Source organism: Salmo salar, chromosome 27 (genome assembly GCF_965601325.2).
Source record: "Salmo salar chromosome 27, fSalSal1, whole genome shotgun sequence".
Classification (NCBI taxonomy): Eukaryota; Metazoa; Chordata; class Actinopteri; order Salmoniformes; family Salmonidae; genus Salmo; species Salmo salar.
Window position 1 is genome coordinate 15,728,116 of NC_138317.1, and position 13,854 is coordinate 15,741,969.

Genomic DNA, 13,854 nt, shown 5'->3' on the forward strand with positions numbered 1-13,854 from the left:
GCGCAGTTGTCGCCGTGGTAGGTGGCGCAGTTGTCGCCGTGGTAGGTGGCGCAGTTGTCGCCGTGGTAGGTGGCGCAGTTGTCGCCGTGGTAGGTGGCGCAGTTGTCGCCGTGGTAGGTGGTGCAGTTGTCGCCGTGGTAGGTGGTGCAGTTGTCGGCGTGGTAGGTGGTGCAGTTGTCGCCGTGGTAGGTGGTGCAGTTGTCGCCGTGGTAGGTGGCGCAGTTGTCGCCGTGGTAGGTGGCGCAGTTGTCGCCGTGGTAGGTGGCGCAGTTGTCGCCGTGGTAGGTGGCGCAGTTGTCGCCGTGGTAGGTGGCGCAGTTGTTGCCGTGGTAGGTGGCGCAGTTGTCGCAGTGGTAGGTGGTGTTTCGCCGTGGTAGGTGGCGCAGTTGTCGCCGTGGTAGGTGGCGCAGTTGTCGCCGTGGTAGGTGGCGCAGTTGTCGCCGTGGTAGGTGGCGCAGTTGTCGCCGTGGTAGGTGGCGCAGTTGTCGCCGTGGTAGGTGGCGCAGTTGTCGCCGTGGTAGGTGGCGCAGTTGTCGCCGTGGTAGGTGGCGCAGTTGTCGCCGTGGTAGGTGGCGCAGTTGTCGCCGTGGTAGGTGGGGCAGTTGTCGCCGTGGTAGGTGGCGCAGTTGTCGCCGTGGTAGGTGGCGCAGTTGTCGCCGTGGTAGGTGGCGCAGTTGTCGCCGTGGTAGGTGGCGCAGTTGTCGCCGTGGTAGGTGGCGCAGTTGTTGCCGTGGTAGGTGGCGCAGTTGTCGCCGTGGTAGGTGGTGTTGCCGTGGTAGGTGGTGCAGTTGTCGCCGTGGTAGGTGGTGCAGTTGTCGGCGTGGTAGGTGGTGCAGTTGTCGCCGTGGTAGGTGGTGCAGTTGTCGCCGTGGTAGGTGGTGCAGTTGTCGCCGTGGTAGGTGGCGCAGTTGTCGCCGTGGTAGGTGGCGCAGTTGTCGCCGTGGTAGGTGGCGCAGTTGTCGCCGTGGTAGGTGGCGCAGTTGTCGCCGTGGTAGGTGGCGCAGTTGTCGCCGTGGTAGGTGGCGCAGTTGTCGCCGTGGTAGGTGGCGCAGTTGTCGCCGTGGTAGGTGGCGCAGTTGTCGCCGTGGTAGGTGGCGCAGTTGTCGCCGTGGTAGGTGGCGCAGTTGTCGCCGTGGTAGGTGGCGCAGTTGTCGCCGTGGTAGGTGGCGCAGTTGTCGCCGTGGTAGGTGGTGCAGTTGTCGCCGTGGTAGGTGGTGCAGTTGTCGCCGTGGTAGGTGGCGCAGTTGTCGCCGTGGTAGGTGGCGCAGTTGTCGCCGTGGTAGGTGGCGCAGTTGTCGCCGTGGTAGGTGGCGCAGTTGTCGCCGTGGTAGGTGGCGCAGTTGTCGCCGTGGTAGGTGGCGCAGTTGTCGCCGTGGTAGGTGGCGCAGTTGTCGCCGTGGTAGGTGGCGCAGTTGTCGCCGTGGTAGGTGGCGCAGTTGTCGCCGTGGTAGGTGGCGCAGTTGTCGCCGTGGTAGGTGGCGCAGTTGTCGCCGTGGTAGGTGGCGCAGTTGTCGCCGTGGTAGGTGGCGCAGTTGTCGCCGTGGTAGGTGGCGCAGTTGTCGCCGTGGTAGGTGGCGCAGTTGTCGCCGTGGTAGGTGGCGCAGTTGTCGCCGTGGTAGGTGGCGCAGTTGTCGCCGTGGTAGGTGGCGCAGTTGTCGCCGTGGTAGGTGGCGCAGTTGTTGCCGTGGTAGGTGGCGCAGTTGTCGCCGTGGTAGGTGGTGTTGCCGTGGTAGGTGGTGCAGTTGTCGCCGTGGTAGGTGGTGCAGTTGTCGGCGTGGTAGGTGGTGCAGTTGTCGCCGTGGTAGGTGGTGCAGTTGTCGCCGTGGTAGGTGGTGCAGTTGTCGCCGTGGTAGGTGGCGCAGTTGTCGCCGTGGTAGGTGGCGCAGTTGTCGCCGTGGTAGGTGGCGCAGTTGTCGCCGTGGTAGGTGGCGCAGTTGTCGCCGTGGTAGGTGGCGCCGTTGTCGCCGTGGTAGGTGGCGCAGTTGTCGCCGTGGTAGGTGGCGCAGTTGTCGCCGTGGTAGGTGGCGCAGTTGTCGCCGTGGTAGGTGGCGCAGTTGTCGCCGTGGTAGGTGGCGCAGTTGTCGCCGTGGTAGGTGGTGTCGCCGTGGTAGGGGGTGCAGTTGTCGCCGTGGTAGGTGGTGCAGTTGTCGCCGTGGTAGGTGGCGCAGTTGTCGCCGTGGTAGGTGGCGCAGTTGTCGCCGTGGTAGGTGGCGCAGTTGTCGCCGTGGTAGGTGGCGCAGTTGTCGCCGTGGTAGGTGGCGCAGTTGTCGCCGTGGTAGGTGGCGCAGTTGTCGCCGTGGTAGGTGGCGCAGTTGTCGCCGTGGTAGGTGGCTCAGTTGTCGCCGTGGTAGGTGAGGCAGTTGTCGCCGTGGTAGGTGGCGCAGTCGTCGCCGTGGTAGGTGGCGCAGTCGTCGCCGTGGTAGGTGGCTCAGTCGTCGCCGTGGTAGGTGGCGCAGTCGTCGCCGTGGTAGGTGGCGCAGTCGTCGCCGTGGTAGGTGGCGCAGTCGTCGCCGTGGTAGATGGCGCCCAGCAAAAAAACACTGGGATTTTTAAGATGAATGGTTAAGGTGTTTTGTCGTGCATAATATCAATATTTCCAAGATTACCCTTCATCAGCATGGTGCAGGTTTTATATCTTCATATTCAGTAAATAATTATCATTTGTAGCCACACAAATTAAATTATGAAATAAATCCCTTGATTGTATAATACCATATTGATATTAGTACGCTTGAGTTGTATTTATTGTTTGTTTACGAGATGGCACATTTTTCATTACAGTAGTTTGGTAATATAATTCAAGTAATATACAGCAGTGTGAAAATGTTTACCGCTTAGAATTTAGTCATTTTCCTTTTTTATATTTTGGAAATGTATTTAATCCAGGTGAGACATTTGACAGACTTGGCAAAATGTAAAATTGCCCCATGAAAAATCCTATGCATTGTACAGTAACATCATATGCAAATAATATGTACATAATTTCATTGCTCATTATTATAATTACATGATCTAAATGTATATGGTCTAGTCTTGCCTTTTTGGTTGTTAATATTTTGATTCAGGATTAATACACGGGTTGGCATGAAGTTAGCAATTAGTAAAAACTGAGTTAGAAACAAGAACACGGATTGAAATTCAGTGTAGTACATACCCATGGTGATAAACGTAGCTGTCAGTTTATGTGTCTTCATTTTGATACAGTTGTTTTCTGAATAGGAGGAAAAATATAAAATGTTTTTGACAGGTCCTATGAACCACTATTAATGTGCAACGGTGGATTCCATTCAATGTAATGTGTAACTTGGTAAGGAAATATATGCACTTGAACTCATTTATGTGTGCCAGACCAAGAAGTGTAAATAATTATGCATTCAAGACATCTTAGTGAATAAAAGTTTTCTATACTTTTTCATGGAGTAACTTGTGGAGAAAATAAGGCAACAAAATGTGGAAGTTTTGCAATTGTGTGTAAACATGGACTTATACACCCTAGTGAAAAAATACAGTAAATCCAGATTAGCATTGCATTTTTTTCCATAAGAAATCAGCCATTTACTGCATCACTTCAATCATGTTACTTCATAAAAGAGGATAAGTCATTTCAAGTGTTCGAACAGTCTGCCAGCGACCAGCAATTCACTCTGAATCCTACGTATACATATTCTGTGAAAGTAATAGGTGTAGTTCATCAAAAAGTGCTGGTTTTTTTATATAATACAGTAAAACCCACATTAGCGTTGCATTTTTACAAGAGAAATCTGCCCTTTACTGCATAAAAAGTATATGCTATAAAATGCTGACAAATCCAATTTCCATATTTTTTTCAAAGGGAAAGGTGATAAATTGAAGATGGGAGAATGTTTGTGTCATTCATTATCACAGCACAAAACATGGCTACATGTTATTGTATTCTTATAAAGAAGACAGGTGTCATGATCGTCGTAAGAACTGGAAGCATACTCGGACCAAAGCGCAGCGTGATCTGGGGTCCACATATTTATTTAAGCGAAACTTCCAAACAAAAAAAGAAACAAACAATCAACGAACCGTGACATCAGCGGTGCCACATGCACTAACTCAAAACAAGATCCCAAAAAACACAGTAGGGAAATGGTTGCCTAAATATGATCCCCTATCAGAGACAACGCTAAACAGCTGCCTCTGATTGGGAACCATACCAAGCACACCAACATAGAAATAATAAACCTAGAACCAAGGGCTCTCTATGGTCAGGGGGTGACAACAGGAGGATAAATAGTTATACTTAATATCCTCTCACACATAGCAATACTGTAAGGCTAATTAATTATTTTGAAAGGATTGCACATCCATCCATCATGCGGATGAATGGACATCACTTACAGTGCCTTCAGAAAGTAGTCACACCTCTTTACTTTTTCCACATTTTGTTGTGTTACAGCCTGAATTTAAAATTGATTTTGTCACTGGCATACACATAATACCCCATAATGCCAGATTGGAATTCTATTTTTAGGAATTTTTACAAACTCATTAAAAATGAAAAGCTGTAAATTGCTTGAGTAAATAAGTATTCAACCTCTTTGTTATGCCAAGCCTGAAATATGCTTTACAAGTCAAATAAGTTGCACAGACTCACTATGTGTGCAATATATGATGATAACATGATTTTTGAATGACTACTTCCTCTCTGTACCCCACACATACAATTATCTGTAAGGTCCCTCAGTCAAGCAGTGAAATTCAAACACAGATTAAACCACAAAGACCGGGAAGGTTTTCCTATGCCTCGCAAAGAAGGGCACCTATTGGTAAAAAACAAAGCAGACATTGAATATCCTTTTTATCATGTTGAAGTTTTAATTATACTTTTGGATGGTGTATCAAAACACCCAGTCACTACAAAGATACAGTCTTCCTTCCTGACTCAGTTGACGGAGAGGAGGGAAACCGCTCAGGGATATCACCATGAGGACAATGGAGACTTTAAAACAGCTACAGAGTTTGTTGGCTGTGATAGGGAAAAACTGAGGCAGGATCAACAACATTGCAGATACTCCACAATACTAACCTAATTGACAGAGTGAAAAGAAGAAAGTCTGTAAAGAATACAAATATTCCAAAGCAGGCATCCTGTATGCAACAAGGCACTAAAGTAATAATACAAAAATAAAATGTGGCAAAGCAATTCACTTTTTGCACTGAATACTAATTGTTATGTGTGAGGCAAATCCAAAACAACACACTACTGAGTACCACTCTCCATATTTTCAAGCATAATGGTGGCTGCATCATGTTATGGGTATGCTTGTAATCGCCGTGGCGCAGTCGTCGCCGTCGTAGGTGGGAGTTATTCAAGATGTAAAAAAATTGGACTGGAACTAAGCACAGGCAAAATCCAAGAGGAGGACCTGGTTCAGTCAACTTTCAGACAGATACTGGGAGATGAATTCACCTTTCATCAACACAATAACCTAAAACACAAGGCCAAATCTACAGTGGAGTTGCTTACCAAACAGACAGTGAATGTTCCTGAGCCACCAAGTTACAGTTTTGACTTAAATCTACTTGGAAATCTATGGCAAGGCCTAAAAATGGTTGTCTAGCAATAATCAATAACTAATTTGACAGAGCTTGAAGAATTTTCAAAAGAATCATGGGCAAATTTTTCACAATCCAGGTGTGGAAAGCTCTTACAGACTTACCCAGAAAGTCTCAAAGCTGTAAATCGCTGCCAAAGGTACTTCTACAAAGTATTTACTCAGGGTTGTGAATACTTATGTAAATGAGGCTATAACACAGCAAAGTGTGGAGTAAGTCAAGGGGTATGAATACTTTTTGAATGCACTGTAAATCATGTAACCATTACTTCATAAAAGAGAAAGTAATTACAAGTTTTCAAATCGTCTGCCAACAATTCACTCTGAATCCTATACATATTCAGTGACAGAATAGAAGTTGTAGTTTAGAAAAAGTGTAAAGGTGTTCACATGTAACACATACATAATAACCATAATCTTCATAGTTTCAATGTTTTTGCTTACATGATCAATTTTGGATTTTGATCCTTATTTATAAGAACAATGTACCTTGTAATATTTGTTTCTATTTCTATCTTTTTACTGTGAGCAAATATATTTGTTTTAAATCAAAGCTTTTCCATTTTTATATTCCATTATACAGTAAAGGTTATTACTTACCTACAGCAAACAATTCAATGCCAGCCTCCGTTTTCTGTAATGTCTCCAAATATCAATTGAGGAAGGTCTTGGCTAATGACAATAAACAATCACAATATCTAGCTTATATCTACTTTAAAATCTCATTATCTGTCTAGTAATGTTAGCCATTTAAAGCTTACAAGTGAACTGTTCCTATGAATACTGTCATGTCAATGTATTTCTAGTTTCTATTTATATTACTATAGGGCTGGTTTGACGCCACAAGTTGTTTGTCTTTCAGGTGATGTAATATTTTCGCAGGCACAAAAGACAATAAGAAAAAGATGAAAAAAGGGAGGGTCAATGGATGGGACAATGGACGGGCAGAGGAATGCATGTGAGTTGTATTTAGGTTAATAATGCTTTCATTTTTTCCCCAGTGACTGACGTGGTATGGAAAACTGGTTATGTGTTCTGACAAAATGTTTGGGGAGAGACAAAAGATCGTCTGAAAAAGGGAGGGGAAAAAGAAGGGCAGGTCTATCTGTTTGAGAGTAAAATAGCAGTGTTGTTACCCCAATTACTTATTGTATTGAAAATTGGTCAGGTGACAATATACATTTTCTATAGCCAGAAGCTTGCTTCATTGCAATTAATCGACTTAACTTTTGAGCCATTCATTTTATTTAGTCACTGGTCTAAAGTAAACAATCAGCTTTTTTCTATTTAACAGTCCACCACTCACACACCTGCAACTTCAGTGTGTTTATAAATCTCTAACAAAAGAGATGTCAAGATATGTTGAAATCAGCTGGTAACTATGATGTCTTCCCATCCAATATCTCCTCCCAAGTCCAGTATGTCCCCCACTCCTGGTCACGCTGCTTGGTCCTGGTTTGATGGGATATTCTGTCACGTTCGTTAGAATGATCGGACCAAGGCGCAGCGTGAGTAGCGTTCCACATAATTTATTATAAAGTGAAACGTAATGCAAATACAAAAACAAATAAAGAATAGACGAACCGTGACTACAAAGCAACAATACATTGTCACGACTCCTACCGAAGGTGGCCCCCCCTCCTGCTCGGGTGGCGCTCGGCGGTCGTCGTCACCGGCCTACTAGCTGCCACTGATTCCCTTTTTGTTTTCCCCCTTTTCGTTATTAGGTGCACCTGTTCTGAGTTGGGCTGATTAGCGGGCTTTATTAGCCAGTAGGCCCGCCTGCTCTTTGTGCGGGATTGTTTCGTTGTATGCTGTGTGGTGACACGCTGTTGTTGTACATTTTCAGTGGTGCGTGTGTTTTGCGCAAGCTGTGTTTTGTCCCTTGTGTTTGGGGGACTTTGTTTTGTAGTGCGCTCTTTGGGTTGTTTGGGTTGGCTTGTCATTTAAGCCATTGTGCCTATTAAAGCCAATACCCTGCATCGCTGCATACATAAACAATATCCCATAACCCCCAAGTGAAAAACAAGCTACTTAAGTATGATCCCCAATTAGAGACGATTACCAGCTGCCTCTAATTGGGAATCATACCAATCCCAAAACATAGAAAAACTAAACTAGAACCCCACATAGAAAATAACAACTAGAAAAACCCCTGTCACGCCCTGACCTACTCTAATATAGAAAATAAAAGCTTTCTATGGTCAGGACGTGACAAATGGCCAATTTCTGTGCTGTAAATCAAAGGAAATGGAGAGTTGGACTGAGGAGGAGAAACAGGAAAAGGCTGAGGTTCTGTCCTCTGATGCTCACGCTGCTGCTCTTTCGACCAACTTTAGGCTCAGGAGTTGGTTTCTCTTGAACAGAAAGTTCCACTTGACGAAGAATGTCCTCTGTTGGTATGTTAATGTTAAACATAAACTCAACATGTCTAATTGTTACTGTCTCACGACTTCTTGACTAATAAGGACTGTTGCCCTGGATGTATTTGTGTGCTTTTCAGTTATACTTGCTAGGTGTAAACACATCACAGGTTTTAGAGAGTATGTTTATCTTCAAAGGTGTGATTTTCACAGAGACAGTGCTGTGACAAAATTGGATTCAGAATCTAATACAAATATATAATATATACAGGATATACATGATTTTCCCTAAAACTTAACCAGTCAGGTGCATTTATAATCTTTATTTATACTATTGTACTATCAAAATTGTGCAGATGCATGCTGTTACACCTCTGTGAAGTGGGTTATTTTCATAAAACGTCATCCTGCTTATACAACGGATACTTGCAGTAAACTTAACTAACACCTGTACTGGTAGAAGTGTATTCAGTTTAGAGAAAATCTATTGTCATCTTGCAGAGAGCAAAATCCCCAGTCAGAGCATGTTGGCAAGTAGTCTCAGGTGTCTGTGTTTTGACCAGTATTTTTTTGCCACACATCCCAACTGACAATTTGCATTGACCCAATCATAACAACTTATATTTATCAGATGTGAATTGTACAACTTACTCTTACACTTAACATTCTTTTGAACTGTGATTTCATGTTTCTGATTTATTGTTGTCTTGGGTGTTGCTGTCCACCAATAACTCCACTGTTCTGTGACTAGCCACACCCTAAGAAATCTGGTGTGGTTTGTCATTCGATGACATATCATAAGATGGCATGTTTTTTTAAAGAGTTGTATCACTCCCTGAAGCCTCCCTGACGTCTCCTATGACGTTTAAAGGTGTTTGAGTTTCTTTTAGAATCTGTTCTATTGAACATACCTCTACATCCATAACAAGGAACATCCTCCTTGTTATATGTTTGAATGCCATGGTATGACATGGAGATGGTTTTAGTGCTTAGTTTATATTATCATTTAGTAGATGCTTTTATCAAAAGCAACATACAGTAGAGCGTATGTTTTTGTCTGGCTGATTCCTGAGGGAACCAAACACACAACCCTGGCATTGCAAGCGCTGCACTCTACAAAATGGTACATAATGGCCCTTTAAAGACGTTTAATGCTAGTTTTCATCAATTTAGACATGTAAGATTTTATTTTCAAATTATTTGGACCGAGCCTATACGGTGAGCTCAAAAGTATTGGGACAGTGACAATTTTATTGTTTTGGCTCTGTGCTCCAGCACTTTGGATTTCAAATGATACAATGACTATCTGGTTAGTGCAGATTGTCACCTTTATTTTGAGGGTATTATCATCCATATCAGTTGAACCATTTAGAAATTCCAGCATTTTTGTACAGTCCCCCCCATTTTAGGGAACTAAAAGTATTGGGACAAATTCACTTATGTGTATTAAAGTATTACAAGGTTTAGGATTTTGTTTCATGCAATGATTACATCAAGCTTGTGACTGCAAATTAGTTTTGGTTGTGTTTCAGATTATTTTGTGCCCAATAGAAATGAATGGGAAATAATGTATTGTGTCATTTTGGACTCACTTTAATTAAAAAAAAAGAATATACACTGCTCAAAAAAATAAAGGGAACACTTAACCTGTTGGGTCTAGGGGGCAGCATTTGCACGTCTGGATAAAAAAAATGTACCCGATTTAATCTGGTTACTAATCCTACCCAGTAACTAGAATATGCATATACTTATTATATATGGATAGAAAACACTCTAAAGTTTCCAAAACTGTTTGAATGGTGTCTGTGAGTATAACAGAACTCATTTGGCAGGCAAAACCCTGAGACATTTTCTGACAGGAAGTGGATACCTGATGTGTTGTATTGACTTTAAACCTATCCCATTGAAAAACACAGGGGTTTAGGAATATTTTGGCACTTCCTATTGCTTCCACTAGATGTCACCAGCCTTTACAAAGTGTTTTGAGTCTTCTGGAGGGAGATCTGACCGAACAAGAGCCATGGAACGATGATGTCCCATTAGACACCTGGCGCGCGAGTTCATGTTGGGTACCCTCGTTCCAATACGTTATAAAAGAGTATGCATTCGTCCACCTTGAATATTATTCATGTTCTGGTTAAAAAAGGCCCTAATGATTTATGCTATACAACGTTTGACATGTTTGAACGAACGGAAATATATTTTTTCCCCTCGTTCATGACGAGAAGTCCGGCTGGCTTACATCATGTGCTAACGAGACGGAGATTTTTGGACATAAATGATGAGCTTTTTTGAAGAAAACTACATTCGTTATGGACCTGTGATACCTGGAAGTGACATCTGATGAAGAGAATCAAAGGTAATGGATTATTTACATAGTATTTTCGATTTTAGATCTCCCCAACATGACGTCTAGTCTGTATCGCAACGCGTATTTTTCTGGGCGCAGTGCTCAGATTATTGCAAAGTGTGATTTCCCAGTAAGGTTATTTTTAAATCTGGCAAGTTGATTGCGTTCAAGAGATGTAAATCTATAATTCTTTAAATGACAATATAATATTTTACCAATGTTTTCTAATTTTAATTATTTAATTTGTTACGCTGACTTGACTGCCGGTTATTGGAGGGAAACGATTTCCTCAACATCAATGCCATAGTAAAACGCTGTTTTTGGATATAAATATGAACTTGATAGAACTAAAAATGCATGCATTGTCTAACATAATGTCCTAGGAGTGTCATCTGATGGAGATTGTAAAAGGTTAGTGCATCATTTTAGCTGGTTTTATGGTTTTGGTGACCCTGTCTTTGACTTGACAAAACATTACACACAACTCTTGTAAATGTACTGTCCTAACATACTCTAAATTTATGCTTTCGCCGTAAAACGTGGTTAGATTAAGGAGATGTTTATCTTTCAAATGGTGTAAAATAGTTGTATTTTTGAAAAATTTGAATTTTGACATTTATTTGGATTCAAATTTGCCGCTCTTGAAATGCACCTGCTGTTGATGGAGTGCACCACGGGTGGCACGCTAGCGTCCCACCTAGCCCCAAGAGGTTAAACAACACAATGTAACTCCAAGTCAATCACACTTCTGTCACTTTTGAATGCTGGTGGTGCTTTCACTCTAGTGGTAGCATGAGACGGAGTCTACAACCCACACAAGTGGCTCAGGTAGTGCAGCTCATCCAGGATGGCACATCAATGTGAGCTGTGGCAAGAAGGTTTGCTGTGTCTGTCAGCGTAGTGTCCAGAGCATGGAGGCGCTACCAGGAGACAGGCCAGTACATCAGGAGACGTGGAGGAGGCCGTAGGAGGGCAACAACCCAGCAGCAGGACCGCTACCTCCGCCTTTGTGCAAGGAAGAGCACTGCCAGAGCCCTGCAAAATGACCTCCAGCAGGCCACAAATGTGCATGTGTCTGCTCAAACGGTCAGAAACAGACTCCATGAGGGTGGTATGAGGGCCCGACGTCCACAGGTGGGGGTTGTGCTTACAGCCCAACACCGTGCATGACGTTTGGCATTTGCCAGAGAACACCAAGATTGGCAAATTCGCCACTGGCGCCCTGTGCTCTTCACAGATGAAAGCAAGTTCACACTGAGCACATGTGACAGATGTGACAGAGTCTGGAGACGCTGTGGAGAACATTCTGCTGCCTGCAACATCCTCCAGCATGACCGTTTTGGCGGTGGGTCAGTCATGGTGTGGGGTGGCATTTCTTTGGGGGGCCGCACAGCCCTCCATGTGCTCGCCAGAGGTAGCCTGACTGCCATTAGGTACCGAGATGAGATCCTCAGACCCCTTGTGAGACCATATGCTGGTGCGGTTGGCCCTGGGTTCCTCCTAATGCAAGACAATGCTAGACCTCATGTGGCTGGAGTGTGTCAGCAGTTCCTGCAAGAGGAAGGCATTGATGCTATGGACTGGCCCGCCCGTTCCCCAGACCTGAATCCAATTGAGCACATCTGGGACATCATGTCTCGCTCCATCCACCAACGCCACGTTGCACCACAGACTGTCCAGGAGTTGGCGGATGCTTTAGTCCAGGTCTGGGAGGAGATCCCTCAGGAGACCATCCGCCACCTCATCAGGAGCATGCCCAGGCGTTGTAGGGAGGTCATACAGGCACGTGGAGGCCACACACACTACTGAGCCTCATTTTGACTTGTTTTAAGGACATTACATCAAAGTTGGATCAGCCTGTAGTGTGGTTTTCCACTTTAATTTTGAGTGTGACTCCAAATCCAGACCTCCATGGGTTGATAAATTGGATTTCCATTGATTATTTTTGTGTGATTTTGTTGTCAGCACATTCAACTATGTAAAGAAAAAAGTATTTAATAACATTGTTTCAGTCATTCAGATCTAGGATGTGTTATTTTAATGTTCCCTTTATTTTTTTGAGCAGTGTAGTATGTTTCTAACCCCCCCCCCCCATAAATGCTAACCACCCCTGTTATTGTAATGGTGAGATGTTAGCATGTCTTGGTGGTATGATATTTGTGTCTAACTTTCTCACTCATCATTATTCAAAATTCCAACAGGATTATCCGTAATCATGGTAGCTGCCACATTAATGTAGATGTGTTAAGAAACCTTCTATTTTTATTTACAATAAAAGTGATTCCAATTACACAATACATCATTTACCATTAATGCTGAACTTTTTACTATTTTAATACACATAAGTGAATTTTGTAACACTTCCTTTTAAGGGGTCTGTCACGTCCTGACCAGTAAAGGGGTCATTTTGTTATTGTAGTTGGTCAGAACGTGGCAGGGGTGTGTTTGTTTTGTGTGTTTCGGGGGGTTTTGGGTTATGTTCTATGTTATTATATTTCTATGTTTGTTCGAGTTCTTCTATCTCTATGTTTAGTTTATTGGGTTGACCTTCAATTGGAGGCAGCTATTCCTCGTTGCCACTAATTGAAGGTCCTATTTAGTAGGGGTGTTTTTCCATGGGTTTTGTGGGTAGTTGTTCCATGTATAGCTGTGTAGCCTTACAGGATTGTTTTTCGTCGTTGTTTTTGTATAAGTGTTTTGTTTTGGTTTCCATACTAATAAAAGAAGATGAGTATTCATATACCCGCTGTGTTTTGGTCCACTTTTTATGACGGACCTGACAGGGTCCTCATTACATTGGAATTACACTGTAACAAGTATTGTAGTTGACCGTAAAAACTCATAGTTACAATGTAAGAACATTTCACTGGTTGTAATTGCGGTCTGTAATTACAGAAGTGTAACATCGAATGCTTGTTACCATGCTAGTTACAAATGGGCAGGTTGCCATTAAATTCCCTTAATTTTTTTTCTTCGAATCTTCTCTGCTGCATCTGATTCAGCTTGGGATCCCTTGTGGATGCACTGGGTGTCTGAGAGATTATAGCCTATGCTCAAATTTGTTATGTTTCTGGAAGTGTTATGGCTCTCATATGGCTCATTGACAAAGAACACAGTGCTGTTCTCTTTCACGGTCTATTCTGCAAATACATACACAACACACAACACAATTGCAAACCCACCTAACAATTTCCATCAAAGTTGGAAATTAACTGGAAGGGCAATAGTAAAGGGCTTACATGTGTTCCATATATATACCGTATGTTACAGGAGAAGGTCAATTTGGGAAATGTATACGTTCCCCGTAACAAATTTGGTAACAGGAAAGGAGCCAGCATATATTACAAGTTAAATCAGTTGGAATTGTAATAATTTTAGAAAAGTTAAATGTATATTTATATTATACATTACTACATTTATAACATGGTTACAGAGGAGCGCTCAACTTATAATGACTCCGTCTGATTGTGGACTTCAGGAAAAGGCAGAGGGAGTACCCCCCTATCCACATCAATGGGACCGCAGCCGCGAAGGTGGAAAGCTTCAATTTCCTCGGCAT